Here is a 19,448-nt window from a genome sequence, read left to right as displayed (position 1 = left end):
GCCCGGTGCGATGCATGAACTGCGGGAAGATAAGCGCTCCTCTGCACAGCTCATTGGCAGGACCTGCTCCAGCAGGCCTGCTCTGAGCCTGCTCAACGCCGCACAGAATGGCAGGGGGAGAGAGAGAGGAAACGGAGGTGCTCCCGTGTAGCTTTTAGCCCAGTGCTTAGGGGACTCACCGTGCTGTGGAACAGGGATTTGAACATGGATTTGCCATCTCCCAGGGGAGTGCCTCCCCCCTGCTGGTTTCTTGCAGGAGATGCCTAACTCCAGGAGAGGATTCACAGCTGGGAATCCCGAGCAGAGACTGATGCCTCCCTCCAGACCAGAGCTCGGCACCCAACTCCCTTAGGACACAGCCATCTCCTTGGCTTCTCCCCCTAGCGTGCTGTGTTCTGCAAAGCCCGTCCTTTAGCGCCTGTCTCCCGCCGGTCATCGTATAGGAACCCTGAGCACCTGACTGCGGCTGTGTGAATCCCAGTGATTCACCCAAGGTCACAGTGGAAGTCTGTAGCAGAGCTGGGGCTTGAACCCAGGTCTCCTCAATGCCCTAACTAATGGGGCACCCACCTCTGCCTAGAATTGAAAGCCCCCCCGTCCCATCGCAGACCCCCTGTAAGAGGCTGTTCCTGCCATTCAACTTTGCTCCCCAGCTCCTGTCTGACCCCCTTATAGTTCAGCAATGAAAGCCCACAGCTCAGGCACCCAGGCAGTGTTAATTTTGACCAATAGCTGCCTTCCAGCCTCAGCGGTAACAGCTGCTGCGTGTGCAGAGCTGCCCCAGTGTCCTCTTCCTGCGGCTCCGAGGGCGGGGCATGTCGGCTCCTTTGCTCAAGAGACCGGAGGAACCTGCAGAGGGAGGATGTCCAAAAGACAGATACGCCGTTCAGGCAGCATGTCCACTCCCGGGGTCGCAAGCCAGGCCAGAGTTGACATTGGTGCTAGCCCTGCACTCTGCGAAAGGCTCCAGCGTAAAGAGGGAAACCGAGTCTGACCACCACCAGTGAACCTAAAGACCTGGAATGTAGACCAAAGACGGGCCTGGAGTATAAAGTCTGGAACCAGATTCTGACCAGGATCTGGATTTTAAGACCCCTAACGGCTGGGGGGCATTCAGCTCTAGAGTTTCAGTTCAATCTGTTACAGAGGGATCAGCTGCAAAGTTTGGGGCTGGACTTCCCCACCGTTCAAAGGTGTTTGGGTGCAGGGATTTGGGTCAGGCCTATCTCTAATGACAAAGAGAATATACAATTGGTGAGCACCAAATGGTCCATTCAGAGGGGACGGGGCTCTTGTGTGGGCGCACACACACATGCATACTGCCCTCTCCTGGATGGAATCCGCTGTGCATCACAGCCTCTGTACTGCTACTTGCTGATGGAGATTCTCCTTTAGCTCACATGTCAATGGCCTGGGCTTGCTGATCTCCGTAGCATCACACTGCCTTTCTGCTACAGGCACTAGCTGGCCTCCGATGTGTCACTCTCCATGTGTGTGTTTTGTTCATAGATAGGATTTTAAAAGAATGATTTATGCAAAAAAAAAAACCAACTGAAAACAAGCCCCAAAGTGTCTCGAGGCTGGCGCGAGGGACACTAGCTCTGAAGGGTAAAAGAGGTTAATACATGCAAATGCTGCTTGCTCTTCCTTGGGGGCATGGGGCGGGCAGGGAACCTTCCTCCGGTACCAGGAGCCAGGCTGAGGCAGGGAATTATAATTTAGTCCCCCTTTGCACCCGTTTCAGTAAATCAGTCAACCTAGTCTAATCCCATGTAATCCAAGCTATCGACCTAGCTGTCTCTCCTCTGCCTAGTTCGCTGACATGGTGGTCGACACCATAGCGTCTGGTCTATTATCTCAACACATTTCGTACAAGGAGGGGCTGGGGGTCTCTCAGTAGGGGAACTGGCCCAGGAAGATGAAGCCGGACGTGCGAACTGCAGCATCTCCTCCCTTAGTTTTGGGCGGCTCCCAGATGCAGGAAGGAAGAGAGCGTCCCGTTGCATTCGTTTTTCTGTTAGAGGTTTGAGCTGTCTGCGCCGTCTCCTGGGGTTGTCAGTTCTCTCCAGAGCACAGGAAACACATGGCTGGCAGAGACAGCATGGAGGAGTCACCTTGGCAGACAATGGGCTGGCAGCAACAGGGGTGAAAGGCCAAGTGGCCTGCTGATGCTCACGCCGCACATTGAGGGCGGGCCAGGCCAATCTGCACTAATTGATTATGTAAATTGCACCAGCCATCTGGATGTCAAGGAAGCTGAAAGGCAGGATATAAATTTGCTTGGTTCATCCTCTGTTACGACTCCAAAGGCTTAGACTAGCTAATTACTAATAACAAAGAGAAAGATCATTGGCGAAATACCCTTAATTAACTAATTCCGAATCAGAGGGTATTAGGGATTGAATGCTGGGAACCACAACGCACGCGTTACGTCCTCATCAGCAACGCCGTCCTCTGGGGCTCCCTCCATTTGCCTCCGCTGTCTGCGACCCTGAGCTGCACTCCTTCACCGCCTCTGCATCCCCTGGGTCTCTTCCCCCCCGACATGACTGTCCAGGAGCTTGCCCTATGCTGTGACCCTCTCAGGCAGGCGTGCCAAGCGCGGCTTATGTGGTTGTCCCAGGGACGAGTGCTTTATTAGCACAATAACGTGGAGGTGACATCAGGCCATCAGCACTGCTTCTGGGGCTAGTGCATGAAATCCTACCCCGTGGATGCGCCTAGGGTGACCAGATAGCAAGCGTGAAAAATCGGGATGCTTTTTTTTTCGGGCGGGGGGGGAGGGTGGAGGTTATAGTTGCATATATAAGACAAAGCCCCGAATATCAGGACATCTGGTCACCCTAACACCACTGCTGCGGAAATCCTCATGCACACCCCCTCTTGCCCGAACGTTAGTAGCACGCTTCCTCCTGGCGGGGCTCTTCTTCTCAGGAAGCTGTGGAGAGGCTGGAGTTCACCCTCCCAGGGGTTGCTCTTTAGCGTGGCGCATAGCCACCAGAGCCTGCAGCTCCCCGGCTGCCCTGCCAGGTCAAAGCCCTGCCTCCAAGGTGGAGGAGGAGCTTCAGGTACGTCTACACGGCCAAAGGGTGGCAAGTTTCAGAGCCAGGGCCACAGACTCAGGTTCGCGCTATGGGGCTAAAAATAGCAGTGTAGCCGTTGGCGCTGGGGCTGGAGCCTGGGCGGTGAGACATTCCCCCCAGGCTGGGTTTCAGAGTCCAAGAGGAATGTCTACATGGCGATTTGTAGCCCCGTGAGCCTGAGTCAGTTGAGCTGGGCTCGGAGACTCGCTCCTCGGGCTTTTGCTGGCGGCGGAGCTGTATCTGAAGTCTCGGAAGGAACACCCGGCATTCTTAGACAGCAGCCTCTGCGCCACGTCGCGGCTTTCAGGCCAGGCCTCCAAGGGCCGTGCTAGCAAACAGCCTCAAGCAAGACAACACAACACAACATGCAGCAGGTCGTCTATGGGCATAAACGTTCCCGGTTTTGCAGACCTGCTGATCCAGCTCGTTCGAGGCGCACTCAATCCAAACGCTGAGAGAAGTCAGCTGTTCAAACACTGGAGGGCCGGCGCGGGCTGTCCCTCAACACACACGAACCACTCCGTGCTTTGACAGGAAGTTCCTTCCAGCCCAACCCCAGGAGAAGCAGGAGGTTGGCCAAGAGCAAGGGCCAAAAAGAAATGGCTTCTGCGGGGGAAAGCGAGAGAGTGGAGCGAAATGCTGCTGCGTAGCAATCCAGCAGGTTCTGACCATGCTGAGATACGGAGCTCTGTTGCGCTCCTGTCCTTAATTCTTGTGATGTTGCCCCCACGCGCCCTTCGTCCCACTGTTGCTGTGCTCCACACTCAGCGAGGTGCCATGCCAAAGTCAGGGTCGTTGCTCACGCGCCGGTGACATGTGGCGCAGGGCGGTAATCGAGCACACTGCCCTGTTAAGTTGTTGAAAAGACTTGGGGATTCCACAACCCTACACTATCATCTTCCTCATTCCCCCCCTTTGCCCAGCAAACCTCTGTCTGTCATGGCCCCTGCTACTTTAGACATAGGGCCCCTATACTTTAGGCTCTGAACACTTCACCGTCTTTCTTGTATTCTCCCTCGCGCCGGCTCTGAGATAGGGCCGTGCTGTGATGGGAAACCGAAGCAGACAGAGTCAAGGCTGCAGCCGGCGGGTGTGACTGCAGCCTGGGCAGGCAGCTCAAAACTCGTTGGCTGAAAGGCGCCGGGAAGCTACGGCAGAGCAAACTAGCCATTCCTGCAGCCAAGGACTTGGGCGAGCTGGGACCGGAGCTGCTAGCCCACGTAACTATAGCCTCACGGCTATTTCGCAGCCCAGCTCAGGCAGGCCTCCCTGGGCTGCCGTCACTTCCCAATGGCTGCATAGTCAGACCTGCCAGGGCCACAGGAGACATCAGTGGTAGAGCTGGGACTCGAACCTCAGGCTCCTGAGTGCTCGGCTGGGGCCCCGCCCATTGCATCAGCCTTTGCCGGCCACGTTTCAGAAGCGACTCCCTCCCAGACCCAGCATGACTACGCAGCCCCTTTAAGAAGGGGCGGGGTCTAGTCCACCTATGACTGGTCTCCTGCTGCCCCATCAGACTTAAAAGAAGGCACCTGGGCCAGGTGGAGGAGGGCAACCTAAGAGCAGAGAGGAAGGGAGATGAGGGGCAGAGGGGCCTGCCAGCCAACGGAAGAGCAGCCGGAGCGGAAGGTGAGCAGTAACCGATGTGATGCTGGGGATGAGGTCTGCTCTGTGGCGTGTGGTTGTGGGGCTGGCTAGCGCTGGGAAACCCCGCCACGCTGCGGGGAGGCTGGTGCAGAGGGGCCTAGGAATGAGGGGGAGAACCAGAGCGGTCAGTGTACGCTTGGTCCGGAAGCAAGAGGGAGGGAGGGCCCCAGGTGCAGGGGCAGGGCTAACGAGGCAGGAGGCTGGGAGGATGGAATACGGCAGGGGGCCCACGGGCCTGAGTCCAGAATGAGCCCAGAAGCAAGGAGCTGATCCTGGAAGGAGTTTCCCTTGAGCAGGGGTAAATGAGGAGACCTGGCAGAGTGAAACTAGGGGGAGCCGTCTCATGGGAAACCCGGCGCGGGGCTATGGGCGAAGGCTAGGGGTAGTCACGCCCTTGGGATGCTCCGGCAGGAGCCAGGAGAATGGGGTCCTGGGACAGAGTGGCTAATGAGGCTTGGGCGGGGGACCTTTGAAGGGGTGCGCTGAGCTGCTGCGTTGTAACCCTTGCCTGGGTTTGGGGAGGAACAGACCCTACGAGGGGTCTGCAGCCTGGGGCACTTCACGTGACTAAAAGGGTTTGAATTAACTGCTAAGAGGGGTGACATTCCTTTGCATGGATGGATGAAGGGGAAACTGAGGCAGACATGCCTGTTGTGCTGAAGCACTCCAGGCAAGGGCCACCTTATACCACTTGCCCCAAAGATTATGATTGTCCATGACAGCTGCCCCTCTTGTCAACCACGATGAGGACAATAGAGAGCCTGGGGAGACGGTGGGGCCATAACTGTGACACTCTCTACTGCAAAAGATTGGTCTGAGCATGAATCCTGGTGTCTTCATGCTGTGTCTACACTTGAGGGTCAGGGCTGGGGGTCGCGGAGGGATGTTTTTACAGCACAACGGCTAATGGAAGCTATGATGGTGTGGACAAGGCAGGTGGGAATGTTACCCAACGAATCTGATTGACGTGAATGTAACCGCTCCCTCAGGGTTTACCTCGGCCAAGGGAAAACTCCATCCAGGTTGCTTTGTCTGCTCTATGGTTTTATAGCCAGAGAGTTCTCTTGTGTTTTGGAGTGTGTGTGTTTTCAGGGGGAGGGAGGGAGGGAGGGAGGAAGGGGAAGGCAGCTCTTTCTAAGGGAAGAAAAGGCCCACAGTAAATGCAGTGCAGTTTTCCCTAACACACTCCCCCTTTCCCCAGATGCTGAAGGATGGAGAGAGAGAAAGGAAGAACATCTGTGCTTGTTGAATTTGGTAAACTGGCACTTATATAAAATGTATTGACCATGACAAGTTACCCACCATCTCCCTGCCTAGCTAGAATCAATGGGCAGGCAGCTGATGGGTAGCAAACTTAGCAGCTGGGACATGTGTAGTGCGCCCTGCACAAAAAAACCACCCTTGGAACTTTGCAATTTGAAGGCGTGTAGGTGTGGGGGGGAGGGGAGCCGGGGGAGGGGAGCCGCTTCATAGACTTTGCCCGTTCCGATGTATAGGGGCTAGATGGTGGCTTTGCCACCCGCCCTGTGGAGGGGATGCTATACAGATGTACCACCTTGAGAGCAATGCAGGAAAGGAACCATGCACACTTCTCCGCCTGCTGCCCCCTTGCTGATGGCCCATGCTAGCAGAGATTAAGGTTCAGCCGCACTGGCTGGCATGCTGATACGGTGGAGTGAAGGCTTCATCCACTCCCCACCCTTCCTGCACACCTCTCCTTCATTTGGGTGGGGTGTCAGGTGCACCAAACTCACCTCGTTCCCTCATTTGGGTAGCCTACAAGGGGTTTAACGGGAATCCTGCCTGCCCTTGTGTCCCTCTGTGGGTGTACCAGCCCGGGGACAGTCCTGCCCAAAGGACGGAGTTTGGAATTGCGGCACCTGACAGCGGATGCCTCTCCTGAGAGGGCTGCAGGGGTGAGGCCTGCAGGCTGGCAGCCCCCTGGTGCTAGGAAAGCTTCTAGCAGGTTGGCATCTTTTAAAACTACAACCAGAAAGCAGCAGTTGTGTTGAAAATAGCACCGAGCGAGGGAAGGCACCTGCCTGTGTTTTCAGGCAAACATCTGAAAGTTCACAAGTCCGGGCAGCAGCGAGATCTCCAGGGACAACCACTGAACTCAAGGAAGGGCTTTTTTTGTTTTTTTCAATCTCGCTCCTGAACTCACATGGTGCGTCCTGCAAGCTGCTGGGTCCCACATCAAAATGTGGGTGGCTTTCATCTTGCTTTCACCCCCCAGAGCTCTGATTCGCAGAGGCTAAAACTTCCCAGCACCCCCACAGGATTTCCCACAGGAGAGTGGGCTTGACTTGTTATCTGGGCTCTGAATTTGCAACAGCCCGCTCTCCACAGCTGTGGGAGCATTCAGAAATCACCCTCTTCTCTCTGCTCTCGCGCCAATACTGTCACGAAGCTACATGGCCATAAAGAAAACAAAGCACCATCCACTCCCCCCTGACGACTCATTTTCGACTCCTACAATGAACTCATAACCATCCCTTTGTGATGGCGAAATGATAATCGTATCAAATTCTATGGCCATGCTTTATCACTACTGCAGGCTAAAAATCAAAGCTGCTTTGACGTGGATGGGCGAAATCGGCCCATTATAACCTAAGCACTGCGCTGGCCAGCTGTACAGCCTGTTTCAGGAGACATGTCTCCTGACGTATTATCAGTTGATTTAAATATTAATGGGCCGGGAACCACATCTGAGCAGAATAATGGCCGTAATAATAGAAGTCATAAAAAAAAAATAGCAGCACCCAGGTTATACTTGGAAATGGCTTCTGCTCCACTCCCACCTAGCTATTAACCGTGCTCTCTTATTTAGGAATGCAAGGCTTGGAGGGGAGGGGGCGGCAAATATGCTGCTCAGACACATGCTAAACAAAGGTGTTGAAAGAGACAATGGCATTTCAAAGAGAATTAGGTGCCTTCCTGCCCTTTGTAAATTTTCCTGCTGGTGTATTTTTCCCCACTGCTGTTTCCCCCCCAACCTCCAATATTGCCTTTTGCCCAGCTTGGAAAATGCAAACAGGTCAGCCCGTTCCCCTTCCTGATTCAAAGGTCTCCTGCTGATTTCAATGGACTTTGGATCAAGGTCAGATTCTCATGCACTAAGGGTGATATTCATCCCAAAGCAGAAGGCTAGCACCAGGCCCCTCCGCCCCACTTTTATTTCCGGTAGGAATATGGGCCCCCTTACTGTCACATCTGAGCGCCTCACAATTGGTCATGTATTTATCCTCACAGCACGCCGGGCCGTGCTATTCTCTCCATTGTACAGATGGGGACTTGAGGCACCAACAGACAACGGGTGGGATCCAGGGAGGCACATGGGCAGTTGCAACGCTGAGTGTCACAGCATCTAGAACTTCGACAGAAGAGACCAGGGAGCCCTCATCAGAATATCCCGGCACTTGGGAGCTGAAGCCCTCTCCTGAGATGTGAGAGGACTTGATCAGGGGTCTTTCTCCCCCTCTGGCAGGGAGGGCGAGTTGAACCTGGGTCTCTCACATCCCAGATGACTGCTTGAACCATGGGGATAAAGGTTATAAGGTGGACAGCACCCCGCGCCCCCTTTCTGGATTTTGAATGGGACCCAGTCTGGTAGGCAGCCTCTGAGCTGATTGGCCCTGAATGCGACTTCCATGGCCAAGTGCAGTCCTTTCCCTGGCTTGTGGATCGCTCCGGGGCTTAGGAGGCAGATGACATCCAGACGCTAAGGGTGAGGCAGCAACACATGTGCCCAGAGGCAGAAACAGAAACAGAAACACAGGCGCAGCGGGAACGCTTACCTGGAAAAACATAGGTGCCGCACCTGTGGTGTTCGGCAGGAATCTTGTGGACGAGAACAGAGTCAAAACTGGGACTCAGGCACCCACGCAATTTCCCTAAGTGACCTTCCCAAGGTCACCCCAGAGCTCTGATAGAGCAGGGAATTGCCCCCACCTCTCCCAAGTCCCAGACTAGCACCATAACCACTGGGCCATACTTCCTTCCTTAGAGCCCAACTCAACTCATCGGGCGTAAGGGTTCAGGCTCACACAGGCTTGGGCCTCCGATCACAAGCTCTTCGGAACAATCGGCACGCTACATTTTACAAACCACTGTGCTGACGTGTGGTGTTTACTGCTAATGATGATGCATGAATTAATGAACCCCCATTAGGATCTCTGTCCTCTCCCACAATTTAATTCCCCCCCCCCCCCCTGCCATTTTCATAAGATTTTTATTTTCCTTTTCAGGCCTATGAAACCCCAATCACGAGCAAGAGAATGGAAATGAAGATTCACTCTTGGGTAACATCAAGAGTGGCAGTGCAGTAAATGAATTTGAAATGAAGTGTAGCAATGAAATGAATTATTCAGAAAACACACCTAGGCCTGTGTTGTTCGATCAATTAGTGCTACTATATTAAGGCTATAATTTATTGCAAGGGAAGAAGAGAATTAAAACTGGAACCAACAGAGGGATAGGAAATAATTTGGAGAGGAACACAAACAAGGACAAAATAAGTGAGATTGGGGGGGGGCGGGGAATCAAGTAATGTAAATTGATATGTCTGCCTTCTGCACCTGCTTACCTATTCCAGGCTGGTATTCAAGGTACATAAATTGGTTACATGAGGAGAAACATCAACCTGTGGTTATCGCACTGGCCTGAGGCTCTGGGTTCAAGTCCTGCCTCTACTACATACTTATCTCAGTGGGTAAATCAACTGATCTCTGCCTGTCAAATGAGGATAATACTTCCTCACCTCCCACGGGCATGAGGCTAAGTATATGGCATTTGAGAGGTGCTCAGATATTATCACTGAATGACAGCAGTGCTTAAAAGCTGCAAGGGAGAGGAGAGCCGCTAGGTGCTGTACGGACAAATTGTAAGAAACAGCAGGCCCCTGTCCCAAGGAGTACAGGCTAAACAGACAAGGAAGGAAAAGGGATACAGATGAAGTGATTTGGCCAAGGTTGCAAGGTAAATCAGTGCCAGTAGTTGGAATAGATAACTGACTCCTGATTCCCAGTCTGAGGCCCAAGTCCTGAGATGCTATGGCTTCTCCAATCCCATCGAATGGTGACACAGGGTACATAGATGCCAAGGCCAGAACAGACCATGGTGACCATCTTGTCTGATGTTGCAGGCCAGCAAACTCCTCAGATGTGTGTGTGTGTGTGTGTGTGTCAACTTGCAAATTCAAAGCACGAATATATGCCTGCAAAGCAGGTATTCGTCTGTACGTACAGCCTTGTGTGTGCACAAACGACTCCCTCGTGTGCACAAGTTAAGTGCGTGCAAAGAGCTGTGAGTAGTTGTGTTAAGCTCTCTTTGAAAATATTGGCCTTTCAGTCTATTTAAAAAGAGGCACTGCTGGGTGGATAGTGCCCAGGTAAAACAGATCCACGTTGTCCCTTTTGGCGAATGAAGCATTTTCCATAATCACTTTTGAGGCTCTGGGCCATATTGCCAAGGTATTTAGGCACCTATCTTCCTTCACTTGGTGAGAAAGCAATGGAGCCTTTCCAGTGTCTTGGAAGAACACGGGGTATGTACAGGAGAGCAGATGGTTCTGAGACTGGTGAGAGGATCCGGACTTTCATTAACAGTTAGATCCCCAGATCTCGGCTGGCTGTATCAGTAGTGACTCAATGTCCTCACTGCCCGAAGGACCGGAACACAAATGACCATAATTGCCAATGTCTAGAGGACAGATACCTGCACTGAAACGCTCCCTACTCATTGGAAATCACAGCGGAAGGGTCAAGGAGGAAATGGTCCGACAGATGGTCCCTTGAGGTCCAGGGTGAGCCAGGAGGTGCTAGAATGAAGGGGGCTGCCCTGTTCTGTGAGTAAACTGAAGGCTCAATGCTCCAGCCTCCAGCATGCTCATTGCTGCATCTCCCATCTGCGACAGAGCCAGAGCATAAGATGCTGTTTGAAGAGGACTCCTCTGATGGGCATGACGGCTGGTAGGGCACTATGGCGGAGAGTAGGCCGTAACAGCCTTAGGCGCCGCCTCGTGCAGCAGGCCGGGTTAGCTGTAGGCATGACCAGGAAGAGTGGGGCTGTCCATACATCTGCGTGGAGCAGTGAGACGGTCACCGGGTGGCTGGCCCCTAATAAAGGGAGTCAGGGTCCAGTCTGCTGGTGACCTGTAGCTCTAAGGAGAATGAGCCCATCTCAACCCACGTGCTAACGGCATATTGGGCTGCCTTAGTCGGAGCATTGCCAGCAGGTCGAGGGAAATGATTGTTCCCTTCTATTCAGCACTGGTGAGGTCACATTTGGAGTATTGTGTCCAGTTTTGGGCCCCCCACTACAAAAAGTATGTAGACAAATTGGAGAGAGTTCAGCGGAGGGCAACAAAAATGATTAGGGGGCTGGAGCACAAGACTTATGTGGAAAGGCTGAGGGAACTAGGCTTGTTTAGTCTGCAGAAGAGAAGAGTGAGGGGGGATTTGATAGCAGCCTTTAACTACCTGAAAGGGGGTTCTAGGGAGGATGGAGCTAGGCTGTTCTCAGTGGTGGCAGATGACAGAACAAGGAGCAACGTTCTCAAGTTGCAGTGGGGGAGATCTAGGCTGGATATTAGCAAAACTTTTTTCACTAGGAGGGTGGTGAAGCACTGGAATGGGTTACCTAGGGAGGTGGTGGAATCTCCATCTTTAGAGGTTTTTAAGGTGCGATTGACAAAGCCCTGGCTGGGATGATATAGCTGAGGTTAGTCCTGCTTTGAGCAGGGGGTTGGACTAGATGACCTCCTGGGGTCCCTTCCAAACCTGATCTGCTATGAGTCTATGTGTAAGAGTGGCATGTTTCTCGGTGGCTGGTTGGGGGAGTGAATGAGCACCTGGACCTGAAGGGCTGCCACAGCTGAGCCGGAGGAGGGTGTTGAGGAGAGATGCTTCCAGGGAACAGAGCAGGAGAACTCCCCAGGGAAAAGAACTTAGGTGGGGCCCTCCCTAACTCCAGGCGGCCCAGCCCGCGAGGAGTGTCGTGGACAGGGGTGTCAGCAGTCAGGCCTAGTGGTTGGACCTGGAGTCAGTGGCCCGGGTCACAAACTGACCGTGACTGGAGCAAGACTGGGAACGAGGCAGTCCCAGGAGTGATCACAGGTGCCAGCGTGAGCCTTGAGCAGCTGTCGGGCTACTGGTCTTAGGAGCCCATCTGTTGGTTCCTCCCTGGTTTCAGGGAAGCAATCGAGGCCGAGGGTACCTTGCGGGGCCCAGGGCGTGGACGTAGGGCGGCTGTGCTCAGGTGGGATGGAAAAACTCAGCTAGAATCTGCCTCCCTGCTCAGCTCCACGGGTGACGGGCTTGGGCGCTGCTTTGAACTCGTTAGCCAGTCGGCCCCTCGAAGGAGGGCTGCTGTTTGGTCCCAAAATCCCTGGGGGGCTTACTGAGGACCCAATGGGAGACGTTACGATAGGGAGCCCCCGCAACACCGGACCTGGTCACCAGGGGCCGGGTGGGGATAGCACCTGCCTGGTATGTAAGGGGCCTATTCGCCCCTCACTGAAACTGAGCGGGTCTTTTGGGCTGGCATCTCTGGGGGAAGCAGGGCCCTGAAACAGACACAGCCCCAGGGCCAGTGGGGAGAGGCAGACTCAGGTCAGCCTGATGGACAGAGCGGGCAGGCCAATGAGGGAGCCAGGAGGGTGGGGTGGTCCCGTCCTCTGTGTGAGCTGGAGCTGCCTGGGCCTGGGCAGAGCTAAGGACAGAGCAGCCGGCGGCTGGGAGGGGAGAGAGGAGACGCAGAGAGCTGAGCTGAGCTGAGCTGAGCCGAGCCACAGCAGCAGAGCCGGAGGGGCACCCAGAGAGCTGAGCTGAGCCGAGCCGAGCCAAGCCGAGCACAGCTGCACTGAGCAGGGCAGGGGCAGGAGCTGGGGCTGAGTGAGGGGGACCCTGGGCAGGGCCCGGCGCAGGGAGACGCCCCCAGCCCAGAGGCCGGGCAGGCCAGACTCGGGGGGGTCGTGATCCCGACGGGGGGCGACGTTGGGGAGAAGGGCCCTGCCCCTAGCGCCTGGGGCTTGTGGCCACTGCCAGAGCCCGTGTCTGACTCTCTGCATCCCTGCAGCGCAGCCAGGCCTGGGCAGGGCCCTGCGACGTGTGTCACAGTGTGAGCGTCCCGCACACCCCAGAGATGCTGTGTGGGGCGCCCGGGCCAGGGGGCGGCGCTGGGTGTTTCTTGTAACCTTTCTCCTCGCTCCTCATTTGTTTATGTGCTGTTTGGTTGCTGTTTGTGTGATACGTTGTGTTGTTTGCACTGTGTGCAGTGATCAGTGGGGCAGGGAAGCGCCCGGTGCAGAGTTAGCCCCCCGGAGTGGGGACACCCGAGCCCCTGCCCTAAGGGACCACGGCAAGATTGGGGGGTTGAGCCCCAGGACTCCTGGGCCCAGCCTTGTCGGGGTTACAGGGACCCCAGCACACAGGAGAGTGGGAGGGGAGCCCTCGAGGTCAGGTGGGCCTCTGGGTAAAGGGAGAGGGGGCAAGGACTCAGATCCTTTTGCTAGCCAACTGCACCGGGGTAGTGTGAGAGCCAGGAAATCTCCCCACAACAGCCGGCCCATTCCCGCTCTTACACGCACAAAGACTTTTTTGGTAGGATCACAGAGTGCAGGGCAAGCCTGCGGCAGGGTGCGGCTGGCACGGCCCGTGGATTGTGGAGGATGACCGACAGGCTGAATACGCTGTAGCCTATCTCGGAGCCAATAATAACTGTCTAGGGCCCAGTCCTCCCCTCTGTCAGCCCAGTGCAAATCCAGAGTGACTCCGTTTAGACCACTGTAACTGCTCCAGATTTACTCCAGCGAGATCAGAATCTGGCCCTCCCTCTTCTTTTCTTTGGAACGAGCCGGAGAAGAGCAAAGAGCGCTCGCTCACACACCAGCCAGCATGCAGCTCAGCGAGCCATTTAATGCTAGCTGGCCAGGGAGTTTCCGACGTGATGGAGCTGTGCCAGCGATAACAATAAGCAGTGAAATGGGACTGACCTTCCCGGGGTGATAGAAAAGTCTCTTCATGGAGCATGGCTAAGTGCTGAGTGTTGTTGAGATCAGGCCTGATCTATTGACAGTAACATGCTGGAGAATCCAGGTCAGTCTGTTTTCCATGGACAAAGGGACAACCGGTGTCAGTGCTGATCAGATTTTCACAGGAGAGAGGCCTACGGCAATACTTAGGCTGCTAATTGAATGGCTTGATTGTCAGAAGTATTAGGAGCAGCCGGGCTGGGGCCCGCTACAGATCTGCTGCCAGTCAGGTTCAAGCTGCCCTACTGAGGAACTGGCATGCAGGGACTGGCAGAGTCTCCTGCCAGCCCCCCAGCACCAGCAGGAAGCAGAGCCCAGCAGCTGGCAGGAGGACAGATTTAAGATGTTCTGGCAGGTGGCCAAAAAGATGGGAGGAGCAGAGGGAGGGCTAAAACCAGCGCCAGGTTAAGACAATCCAGATCCCCACGCCCAGCTGCTCTCCCCCGCTCCATAGCCCTGCCCTTGCCCCGTGGTCCTGCCCTCCTTGAGTGACAGGGACTACTGACTCAGCCTCTTCTCTTTGCCCAGGAACACTCCTCCCCTCCCCCTGCCTTCAGGTGGGATGGGGGTCCATCAATTCAGCACCGGGCAGACACGGAGCGTGGAAAATTTTGCCCTGAAGGATTAACATCTGACACAGTCATAAGATTTTGAAAACAGGATCTTGCAACGAGAAGTGCTGGGGGATTTCAGTGGGGATCCATAACTATGGGGGGGACCCCCGGTTCTGCCTGCAATACGTAACTCCCGGCTGGTGGGTGACAGCAGAACTGACTTCCTTGAAGGGATGTGAGTGATAGGGTGGTAGCTTATTGAGTGAGGATTTGCAAGGCAGAGGGCAGCGTGGAAAAATCAGGTTGTTAACAGTCATAATGTTACTGTTATTAATGGGATTCAAAGAATATGCAAATGCCCTTGTTTCAAATCGACACTGAATTAGCTGAACTTTGGTCAGGCATGCAGCTAATGGGAACTGGCTGTGAGAAATCTGTTTGTACAAATTGTAGCTTCTGTGCGCAGCGTCTAGACTGAGGCGAAGGTGCATTATGATAACCATGGATAATGCCTCCCTTCCACTGAGGAGGTGTGCAGTTATCAGCAAGTGTCTTACGGCCACAGAATGTGCTTATCGCGGAATAGCATGCTGTTAAACTTTAATTCACTGTGGAAAGTTTCTCTTTAATCTGGTTTGAGGAAGGAGCTGATAAATAGATAGAAGGAGCCCAATTCGCTGGATGGTGACCTTTAAAAAGAATATTACAGGGTTTCACCATCAAAGCTGTTTTGTGTTGCCGTGAGTTGCAAAGATCTGTTTGCTGGAGACTCAAGTGCTGTGGAATGAGACCCTGGCAGGAGTTGGTAATAGGCGTGGAGACTGGGACTCCCTTTTCCCTTCACTCTCCTTGGGCTCACCTGACACTGCCTTGCTTCAGAAAGCTGGGCCTGAACAATGGAGTCCAGGAACCAGATTCTGCTCCCGTGGGCCTGATCCTGCAGCATCCTCTGTTGTCACTTCCGCCTGCACATCCTGACCGGAGAGCGTTTTGCAGTCACTTGTCACTGGGTATAAATGGCAATGGAAGGTGGGGAATCACGCTCTGGGCTTGTCTCCTGGCCTGGATGGAAATCTGTGTCTCCTTTCCCCTTCCCTCTCCGGCAACCCATTCTCTTATGGGCCCTGATACCCAGTGCCCTTTCCACAGACTTCGGTGGGCATTGGATCAGGCCCACCTTCCTGCGTGGCTTGGTGAGTTTAGGTGTTGAACGTCTGCCTCAGTGTGTGACATCTTATCGCCTCATTTCTCTGGGTTAGCGGGAGGGGTTGGAATGATGCGCTCAGCCATGTGTGGGAGGCACTCAGGTGCCGAGATAGACAAGGAGAGGGAATGGCATTTTAAAGTTCCAGCTCATTTTATCACCTTCGGGTCCCTGTCCCTTTTCACCAGACCCATACGGCCTGACTCCCCTCCACTCAATCAGGAGTGACTCCAGCAAGGTCGGTGCCGTTATACTGGTGTAAATGAGAGATCAACCAGGCAGCAATTCGTTAACTTCCTTCTGACTTGCACAGGGGCTACCCTGGCAGTTCAAAGAGCATTTGTCAGTTACAGGGGAGCCCTTTGCACCTGTCCAAGGTGCCAATCCTTTAAAACTGGAGACACCAGTCTCGGGCCAGATTCTCTGCCATGCTCACTTTCTGCTGAGCCCCCTGTCTGCCCTCGCCCTGGAGCAGGTTACAGCAGCTTACAGCTTGTAAGGCCACCCAGCTGGGAAAAACCAGAGTGCATTCTTTTCCCTAGCACATGCCCCTGCCTGGGGACAGCTGGAAAGAGCCAAATTCACAGGAAGCCAAGGGACCGGTCAGCAAGGCAATGAGCACAGCCCTCGCCGACCCAGTGTATAACGCGGTGGGCCAGATCCCCTCACCAGCCAGTTGGGCTGGCCGCAGCACCAGAGGCATGTGCTTTGCGCTCAGCTGCTAGGCATGGGGATTAATTCTCACTGGTCTCCCAGCAAGGAAAGCAGTTTGTAAGTGACAAGGCAGTGATGATGCTAGTATATGAGGTGTGGCGGCTACTCTCCCCGACGTCGTGGGTTTGAGTCTCATGTGATGGCACACAGAAAGGCTGCTTCCAGTCCACCCCAGTGCAGACGGGTACCTGCTCCCTCGGCCTAGGGGAGTCACAGGCGGTCGGCCGTGGTGCTAGCCATATCATTCCTCTGTGTACCATTGGCTACGGAAGCTGATGAGCCTTCACCATGTCAGTCCAATAAGCTGGCTGCAGCTCAGGTGGGGGGGACTCTGACTTCGTTGGAAGGCTGGGCAGTGAGGATCCTCGGGCGACCGTGGGGGCAGAACAATGTGTTTGCTGCCTGGGTTACAACTGCAGAACAATACACAGTACAAGGCTTTCATCCCTTTCCAGGTTAGTGGCTAGACACCGCAGCTCCCAAGAATAAGGTGGCGTATCAAAAGCTATGTCCCCAATGCCCTTTGGCTTCGAAGCCTACATTGTGAGAGCCGGTTGCCTGGAGCCCGTGGCATGTTCAGCTCCAGGTGTCAAAGGAGAGATTTTACATGGGCACAAATCTAAACACATGCCGCCTTCATCTGCAATGTATTTTGAGCGTATGTTTTGCCTGGCTAACAGATTTTAAAAATCTACCTTGGAGGGTGGTGGAAGCTCCCTCTCTTACGATATTTATATCTAGACTGGTTGAGGTACTAGAGAATAGGGTTGGGTGGAAAACAAGAAATCTGTTTTGCGAGGAATGTTGAGATTTGCGTTCGTTTCACGTTGGAACACAATTTAGAACTTCTGAAAGTTTTTGAGGCCCAGAGAGGTGGAAGGACCCGGATTCAAATCCCAACTCTGCCCAATCCGGAGTAGAGACTTGACCTTTGTGTCTCCCACCTCCCCAAACCACTGGGCAACTGGCCATTCTAGGGTCAGCCTTTCTCGCTCTCTTTTGGACCAGAAATCCCATCCTGGACCTGAGAACGTTTCAGCAATTCTGCGAAACGTTTTAGTTTGGACAAACAGGTTTCACTGAAAAATTCCCAACCAGCTCTACTAGAAAACATACGGTAGGGGACAATCCTGTATTAGCAATGAGATGAACTAGATAGCCTAATAAGATCTTCTTCTTTTCTTTCCCCCATCTCTAATTTCTCTGAGTCTAACTGCTCATGCAGAAAACAGGCGGGGAGAGACTTGGAAAGCTATTTGTGTGGGTAATTGCTGTTATTTTCTCTGCTAGTCGGTGCGCCCAACTTCCAATGCTAATGTAAACATTTTTTTAATGATGGTTTGTGCACTGCGTGTGCAGGAAGTAGCATTTATATTTGCAGCCAAAAGCGTTCCTTGTAGTGCAGAGGGTGATTGGTTGCACTGATGTCACCCTCCCACCCCCATTTGTGTGTCTTACAGGGAAAAACTGGTTTCATGCGCCTTTGGTTGTATTTTTCGGTGCATGCAGAGAAGGGCTGAAAGCTTTTAATCAAAATGATTATTTGTAGTATGGGAGCACCCAGAAGCTCCAGCTGAGATCAGGGCCCCTTTGTGCTGGGTGCTGTGTAGACACATAATAAGACAGTGTTTCTGCCCTGAAGATCTGACAGTTGCTATAGATAACCAGTACTGAGCAATGCAGTGGATTGCCCAAGGTTACATTAGCAGAACCAGGATTAGACCCCAGGTTTCTTGAATCCCTCTCCACTGCTTTATCTACTAGACCAGGGGGTTCTCAAACTTTTTTTGCTGGACCCCCCCTTTGAAAATATTTCAGGTTGTGACGACCCCCCTTCCCTCCCCCCAAAAAATGATAGCAAATTACCGTACATACTCCTCGGAGCACTAAATGACGCATGTAATCATTATCCCTGCAGGCAAAGGTGCTGAAGCCTTTCAAAAAATGCGAAGCAGCAGTTTTCAGGAATAAATACATGGACGTTTAAGAAACTCGTTTTCTGGGGGGAAAAAATAAAGAACAGGATACAGTTTGGGGAGCTGGAATCCTTTTCCAGCAATTGTGGCAATAATTATAACATTGGCCAAGGACTGTGGCTTTATACACAACTATATACAAACAAGTATCTGGACGCTTAATGCAAGGAGTTGCTGCTGTTTTGAAGCACACAATTTTTTCAGTCGTGGCTCCAGGAAACTGAGGCAGACCCGTAAATGGTCCTTCACGTTTGCTCTCCAGCCACCCACCTCTGAAGGCAGTGCAGAAGGGCAGCAATACCAGATCACAGGCATTTGTTCATATTTCAAAAATCCGCCGGGACTGAGATTGGAGGACCAAAAAAGAGGTCACGTCTGGGAAAACCCAGACATACGGCAACCCTAATCTCATGACCCCCCCTACAGTAGCCTTGTGACTGACCCCTTTTTGAGTTGGGACCACCAGTTTGAGAAACGCTTTTGCCTTATATCTTCATACTCCTGCGTCTTCACGTCCTTTCCTAAACTGTCAGTGCTTTTGGTCGCTGTTAATTAGCTGCTGCGTTCTGCCCCATAGATGGCTGCATTTACGTGAGGAATGAAGGGATCTGTTTTGACGGGAATGTATCTGAATGGGACATCACACATCCTCATGGTACCTGGGGGCTCCAGGCTAGGCCTTCCTTCCGCAGTGAGTTAACACTGGGGTGATGAGACTAGACACTTCTCAGATTACAGAAATGGGTTGGGATGAGTGAAAACAGACAGCCCTAATGGAAGGAGGGTATAAAATACCTCAATATAGTCTGCCCCATCAAGCTTCAACTGCAGACCTCTGCAGCCCGAGGGGAACAGTAACAGCTACAACCAGGCGAGCAGATCATATAGCCCGGGAAGGACTAGAGACGAATCATCTTTACAGCCTTCACGCCATGGTCTCTTTCTCTCGCCTCAGCCCTGCTCGAGGCAATCATGATGAAAATGTTTCATGTTCGCTGGTTTCACAGTGTTCCCTTTGCCCATTCAAAGCAGTGGAAGCTGCGGTTAGAGGCCGCTATCCATCTTCTTACCAGGAAAAACAAGAGCCGAGGCCTGGCGGTGGGACCAGCAAAGGCCGCTCTGTTTGACGCAGGAAAGAAACCCAAGCTGCATGCACCAGATCCCCGGCGGGTGTAAATCAGTGGAGCTGCCCTGATTTGCGTCAGCTGAGGAGCTGGCCTGGGGGCTTTTATATTTGTC

The 19,448-nt window shown here is 53.4% G+C and overlaps 1 long non-coding RNA gene across 1 annotated transcript; it reads left to right on the top strand.

Moving 5' to 3' along the window:
- Positions 1-4,635: 4,635 nt before the first annotated feature.
- Positions 4,636-9,105, top strand: LOC137143680 (uncharacterized). The gene is made up of 3 exons (XR_010917233.1): positions 4,636-4,712; positions 5,932-5,984; positions 8,978-9,105. It is a non-coding gene; the product is annotated as an uncharacterized lncRNA (long non-coding RNA).
- Positions 9,106-19,448: the final 10,343 nt, after the last annotated feature.

Source organism: Emydura macquarii, unplaced genomic scaffold (assembly GCF_026122565.2).
Source record: "Emydura macquarii macquarii isolate MOO-44397 ecotype Brisbane River unplaced genomic scaffold, CSIRO-AGI_Emac_v2 contig_3345, whole genome shotgun sequence".
NCBI classification, from domain to species: domain Eukaryota; kingdom Metazoa; phylum Chordata; order Testudines; family Chelidae; genus Emydura; species Emydura macquarii.
The sequence above is the reverse complement of the archived record's forward strand: the minus strand, read 5'-3'. Positions and strand labels throughout refer to the sequence as shown.